We start from the raw sequence: 6,466 nt of genomic DNA, 5'->3' as shown, positions 1-6,466 counted from the left end.
GAAAGCCGTGACCGCAGCGGGGTTTTGCACCTCGCCGGCGCAGCCGGCCGCTGAACAAAGCGGTGTGCCGGGGAGGGCTTCCCGTCGGGGAGAGCTGTCCTGCGGCAGCGCGCTGGCGCTCCGGCCGCCTTTGCCTTTCATCTCTTGCCCTCAGCGCTTGCGGCCGAGAAACGACGGTTGTGTGGATTTTTTTTGTTGTTGTTGTTGACGTTTTTTTGGTTTTTATTTATTTATTTTTTCCTTCTTCCCCTTAATGGCAAAAGAAAAACGCTGGCTAAAAGTAGGTTGTGTATCTAGGTGTTACTTGACAGTAATTATTATACATGGATGTTTTCTTGCCACGTTTTAGGATGAAAGGAAGGCTTTCAGTACTTCAGATGTTGACTTGTACATACGTTGAGTTGATTTCTTCTTTGTATATGAGTTTCCCTCAACTCAAACCACAGTATAATAGAAACTATGAAAAGGGCTTTGTAAACTGTGGAAATCGGCAAAGCAGAATTGTTGTGCCTTTAGAAGCAACCTCTCATTAATGTTTTCAACTAGACTACTACTCCTCTTGCCACTACTGTTGTTTGAAGGTAGATGCACAACAGCTTTTTTGGATTACAGTAGTTTACTGCAAGTTCGTCAAAACTTGGCCACTGCTTGTAGTAAAGGTGCGGACATCGTCTGAAGGTCTTTATATGGTTACAGGTTCTGTCTCTTGCAAGTATTTTTCTGCACCTGTGTGCTGCTCTTTCAGTCTGTGCTGGCAATTGCTCAGCTGACGTGCAGGCTTAACTTAAATGCCAGTCTTGTGCGCTAATATTACTAGGGTACAAGTGAACTGATTTCTGAAACTGTTACGAGGAAGAAAGTGTTGACTGTCTTGATAAGAAGGTGGGATGGATCACTCTGTAGCTTTCTTAAATCTTGATCCGCATAAAGATCCACAGCGGTTCCTGTGCTTTAGCTCTGTCATGCAATTGGTAGAAAAACTGTGCTAGCACTGAACTGCTTTGATAGTCTGAAACCCCAAGTGTGGGAAGTAAGCAGGCAAATCAGCAGGAGCTGGCAACAGCCGTGTTGCTCTGGGATTTAGTTGCATGCTCACCCAGTGTTGTGACTACGGGACAGGACTGTGGGAGACCTGTTGGTCTCTCCCAGCTGTGGTCTGTTCTGGGAGTGCCTTTCCCCTTGCTCTAAAAGTATCTGAAGACTGTTTCATAGCTTGTGAAAGAAGGTATGTGCTCTCAAATCTTCAAGTTTTTGGTGAACTTCTTTGTTTCATGGTTGCTTGAATTTGTGTTGTTTTTTTTTTTTCCCCAGCCTCTGGAATGGGATTGATACGACTTCGTGTTAAGTAACGTATAAGCCCGTGCTTACTTAAGGCTGTGGTGCGCTAGCATGATACCTAGCACGTATTATTGGATTATGGACTCTTTGCTGCCTTCCTGTGTATAGTCAAGAGAGTGCCTTAGCAATACGCTGGAGGCGGTACAAAGTCTGTTCTGACAGATTGGTACTAGTCCCTTTAAATTTTATATGATATTTTTTCTGGGTATTTTTCTTGCACTATCTGTTTTCAAATGACTGTATTCTGGTTTAGTGTTATCAATATATTAATGTTATCAAAAATGTGTTTTATTGCTTCTGGCAAATATTTGTGTAAAAGCAGATATTTTAAGTGCCTTACAAGGTTGTGGACTTACATTCTGGGTTTTAGTTACTCTACGAGTGGGCCTAACATCCGGCCACAATCTTGTGTAATTACCTCTTGCTGAACAAAAGAGCATAACGTGTGTGTCTGGGTGGTGTGCTAGGCTTCATCACTTTCTTGAATGGCTTGCTAGAGTGGAGAGACTACAGAGACTTAGATGTGACAAACTGTCGAGTCTTTCAGATGGGCAAATCCATTTATATTTTAGAGAACTTTTGTATTTTCCCCTGTCTTTTTATCTTCTTTAAATGAAAACATCACATTAAGCTGTTTCCCCCTTTCTGGCTGGTCTAGGATACACTGCAGCTAGAATGCAGGAGAAAAACTTCTTTATGCTTCCTAACTGTTCAACTTTTTCTTGAATCTGTTCAGTAACTCTTGACAGCTATATAAGTTCTTGGCTTTATCTTCAAATGATACATGTCATAGCATGATACTTTTCATTCTGTCTCTGTCTCCCTTTGTTTTTTGATGCTTTACCTCAGTTATTAGCTTATCTACATACTGCTGTCTTTTCTCGCTTGTGTTTTTTACTGTTATATATGTAGCCTTATGCACAGAATATATTTTTTTAAACCAATCTTGCAGTCAGCTCTGTTCTTGGAATATGTTTGTAGAGGTCCTGTTGTCAGCTTTGAAATTTTTGTCCTTTTTTCTGTCCGTGATACTTGTACTCAACTAGATTTATATGCATTGCATAGATGTCACTTATTTTTGTAGACTAGATTTCAGACAGGTTGGAACAAACTTAAGTTTAAGCATATAATTCAGTTTTTGTCTGCACAACATAATGTCTGTAATGCTTCAGGACTAAATGATTGTGGAGTTAGCTTTTTAAGGCCGTTTGCTTTGTAAAGGTGCGCTGGTACTGTACTGGTTGTAAAGGGGCGTGGAGAAGTCAGGCAAACTGGGCATTAAAAGTGCAGGTGCCCCTATGAAGTTTTCTGTGAGGCACTTTTCCAAGGGATGTTTTGTTCGTCAACAAATGTACAGTGAACTTCTAGCATGTCTCAGTGACAAACAGGGTAAGAAGTTATCAAATATGTGAATGTCAATTATAGTAATGCTGTCTACCTTTTAAAATGTCTGTAACCTTTTTAATATATTTTTTACATTCTTTTTGAAACAAAGGAAATGTTTTATTCTTCAAAGCCAGAGCAGTGGGGAATAGGAAGGGAAAGCATCCCTTTTTTTGTTCAAACTCAGTAATTCTTTATAAAGTTTCATAATGATGTCAACTTTGATGTCTCCCCCTTAAGGAGAAGAAACAAAACAGCTCATCCAGCTTTGCTCAGCTCACATCTCTGGTGTTTCATGTAAATGAAACTTAAATTTAGCAGCCATAAATCCATTTTCTTTTAGAAATTTCTATATTTACAGAAATCAGCATTTCATTTGAGCAAGCTAGAGGGCAATAAAGGAAATACAGCGCTAATCTGTATGTAGTGTATGTGTGTATGTACTTCTGTGGCAAAGCAAAATCAAATGATTAAATTTATGTGAAATTGTTTTTAAATGGATAGCTCTTGCTCTCAGGATTGATTCTATATTTTGTGTAGCCTTCTTGAAAGGATTAACTTTTTTTTCCTTTCTTAGAGTGGTTCCTTGATGGTATATAGAACTTTGCTGTTAAGTATTTGATGTTTTTTACAGCTTTGTCATTGTTAAAAAACATTTAATAACATAATTTGAAAAGAAAGGTTATTCGTGTACCTTTTGAGCATGATTATTTAAATTGCAGATGCCTTGAGGCTTTTTTCTCAAATAGAAAAAAAAAATCAGCGACAGAATCGCATCTGAGCTAAGTTCATGTAGAAGATAGTTTTTCTGATATTGTATAGATTTGAGCATGTCTTCATGTGATCTCTGAAGAAACAGAACATTTCTCAACTGCTCCTTGATCTCAATTTCAAAATCACGGTTCCCTCTTGCAGCTGTTAGGTTACGTATTACAGGTCCCTCTTAACGCACTGGTTTGTACTCGGAAGGCAGGCTTTCTCCTTGAGAAAAGAAGGAAATGCACATGCTATAGTGACTACTTTTCCTGAAATATTTTTTTGTTTTGTTTTGTGTTTTTTTTTGTTTTGGAGCTTTATACATGAGGTTCTGCGTGATGGGCTTCGCCAGCTCTTTGCTGGTAGAAGAGGCTGTCCCAGTCCTGGCTGTGTGCTACTGTAATTTCTCTTTTGCTGGTTCAGTGCTTGTCTGATTGTTTGGTAAATCAAGTCTGCTCGGAAAACTGACAAAACCCATTTTTTTGCTGGCTTAGCTTTTTGTTGGGTTACTGAGCTGAACAGGATCATCAAGGGCTAGGGTGAGTCCCAGACTGTTGCAAGACACTGGTGAGGACTGTGTTGCTGGAGGAGATGATAGTGCGTGGGAAGAGACAGAGGAGTTGCCCATTTTTCTTCCTCACTGCCCACTTCAGGATCAATGGCTCACCCAGTTTTGTGGAACCTTGTTTTTGTCTCTCAGTCACCGTATGTGATTCTGCTTTGAATCTGATGACCTCGGCCCAGACCCGTCTGCTCCTCCGGTGGTATACATAGTGAGCAAGGCATTTCCAGTGCAGCTGCAGTATTGCAGCCCCAGAACATCATCTGTTTGCAGAGACAGGTGAAGCTCCTGCCTCTGTCTTGAAGGAACTTAAAGGACAAGATATGGTGATACTCATATCAAGAAACATGTAAAGAGAGGCTGTTTCAAATGCCTTCTGGTGCAGACCATCTGTTTACAGAAAATTAAGGCCTTGTAATTGCAAATGTTCAGGGGCCTGAACTGAATCAACAAATCCTTGTCTGGTCACTAAAGCTTTGGTCTGGCACCAGAGGCTCTTGAGCTGGCTTTTATAATGTGTAAGGCTTAAATTCTTCCTGTGGCAACTGGATGTATGTTAGGCAAGTGTTTTAGACCTCAAAGGAAAGTTACTGTGTTTGTTAACCTTACTTTTCTTTGGCTTAGCCTTGTTTCCTCGGAGGTAAGATGGAAGCCTCAGCTTAAGTCCAATGAGCTGTGTGTTGTCAGCCAAAGAATTAAGTGACTTCAAGTGACTTTAGCTCTTCTAACAATACAAAAGCTGAAACAGTTTTGGTTAAACTGGGAAGGAACTAGTAATAATAAGGATCTCAGACTAGCACTTGTGTAACTGGGTGTCTGTTTCCAGTCCTTTTATATTCTTCATTTGAGCAAACCATTTTTTCCCCTCTCGGTTCCCATCTGTGAAGTGGGAAGACTTATTAATATATATTAAAGTAGATGTATTCTACCATAATAAGCACTGTAGAGTAATAAGTATTCAAATTGCTTCAATTTTGAAACTGTGTAATAACATGTAGAATTATATGTACAAGCTTTTTCTTTACAGTTTTCTTGAAAAACTGGCTTTATTTGAAGTATGTGTACTTTGAAAGTTAACGCATCTTTCCTTTAGATCTGTAATTTGGTAATTTTTTTCATTTGTTCTGGAATAAAACAGTAGATCTTTTAGAATATGCATTCTGACATAGTAACTAGGACAAGGGGGAGAAAAGGTATTGTCTGATAAAGATCTGTAAGAGAACTGAAGGGTACATAATTCAGCTTTTTAAATTAGAATTGCAACAAGATTCTAGTGAGTTTCTAAAGAATTATTAAATGCTAATAGTTCTAATTTCTAAAGTACAAATTAATTATTGCCTATTCTATGTTAGTTAAATGATACAAAGGTTCAGAATTAGTGATTTAAACACTACCTTTAATTTTTTGTAATGTTGTGATTGATCTGTATCAATATTTTCAGTATTGTTGTTTTTTCTTCGGCCATTGTTCACCATGCAAACGAAGGCGCTGTAAGTCTTTATATATACATTTTACTGGCTAATAATGACTTTTTTTAATTAGCTAGTTAATTTATGGTTTTGTATTCCAAAATATCATTTGTTGCTGCTTACGTAGCACGTCAGTATCTTGCTTTCCTTTTGTTATATTTAATACATGCTTGATTTGACTGAAGAATCAAAATATTTTCAGAAGGCTCTGTTTTGTGACTTCTGTATCTACAAACTACAGAGGAAAGAGAAGTCTGGGAGGGGGCTGCTGCTTGGTACACTTAATTTCTGTCTATATCTACTAGGTGCTATGGTGCAGAGTGTGAAATATATTCCTTTTATTTTGAACTTATCTAGATCTGTTTGCAATGCCGAGTTCTCTTATGGCAACACAATGGCAATAAAATGGATTAAGCCTTACAGTGGTTTATCACTGCCAGTGGGCAAAATCACATTAATTTTGTTTTCATTCTTCATTTGTGGTTTCTAGCTTGTTTTGTGGTCAGTTTTCATATTCATTAGCAGATTTCTTATGCTCACTGCAGTTTTCTGTGCACTTTCTGTATCATCTTTTGAAAGATTATGCAATACAATGTCTCCGTTCTGTTTACATGACAGCTTGCACAAGTTGAAGATGAACTCATACTCTTCATGTAAATATTTGTACTTCCCCTACGTAATTTTAAAATAAAATACCATTGTCTCAAAACAACTCTGAGTAATCAGTAAAGACTTTCATAGGTACAATGTGCATGCTTAAAACCAGAAACATGCTCAAGTTTTACATTTGTCTCATTGCTGAAGTATGAAAATTCAATTAACGTTGCTATTGCTTTATTATCAACGTAGAAGAGAGATTTTAGTGAAATATACAGCTTTTAAAATAGCTAAGCTATTTTTCATTTGTCAGTCCTTTCTAATGTATTGTAACATTAGCTCATGAATACGCAGAACTAAC

This window comes from Cariama cristata, unplaced genomic scaffold (assembly GCF_000690535.1).
Source record: "Cariama cristata isolate BGI_N322 unplaced genomic scaffold, ASM69053v1 scaffold9186, whole genome shotgun sequence".
NCBI classification, from domain to species: domain Eukaryota; kingdom Metazoa; phylum Chordata; class Aves; order Cariamiformes; family Cariamidae; genus Cariama; species Cariama cristata.
Note: the sequence above shows the minus strand (reverse complement) of the source record.